Consider the following 757-nt stretch of genomic DNA (forward strand, 5'->3'; position numbering starts at 1 on the left):
CCCTTCTTGGTATAATAACAGTTTTCTGGCATCCTGCTTTCATTACCATCCTTCTGACTAGGTACTGCTTAGCGAGTTACCAAAAAAGAGACTGCATGTGAGCAGTGAACTTTTCCATGGGCCGTTGTTCCCGGCAGCAGCGGGGACAGTAAGACCGTTCATTGAGTGATCTCAGACCAAATCCAGGTTTCTGGCCCTAAGGTCTAGCCTCTCTCTCCTATTAGCAGTAAAGTGGATTCAGAGGGACATAGCTATGAAAAGAAGACCTACAGACGTTACAGGAATGAGTGATTTGATCAGGGAATGCCACACACGAAGTTCAGGAGCCAGGGGAAGTAAGGGACAAAAACCAACCAACCAAACAAACAAAAAAATGGCCTCCTAAAGATGTAGACAGGCATGTGAAAGACTGGCAAACGTGAGGAACTGATGCGTGGCACCAAACCACTTAAAGGGGAAGTTTGGGATCAGTCTTGTGAAAGCTGCTGCCTCCGCCGCCTCCTCATTGGCATGGAGCCAGGTCCCTAATGCTGTCTGCTCAATGGATACTTTGTGTTTCCACAATTGAAACCTGTAGCATCTTACAGTATGAGCCTCTGCCTCATAGACGTTCTTTCATTGGCCACCTCTAACCTTACTAACATTAAATATTAGTAATACTGGGGCTGGAGAGATGGCTCAGCGGTTAAGAGCATTGCCTGCTCTTCCAAAGGTCCTGAGTTCAATTCCCAGCAACCACATGGTGGCTCACAACCAT

This window comes from Microtus ochrogaster (genome assembly GCF_000317375.1).
Source record: "Microtus ochrogaster isolate Prairie Vole_2 chromosome 14 unlocalized genomic scaffold, MicOch1.0 chr14_random_2, whole genome shotgun sequence".
Taxonomy (NCBI): Eukaryota; Metazoa; Chordata; class Mammalia; order Rodentia; family Cricetidae; genus Microtus; species Microtus ochrogaster.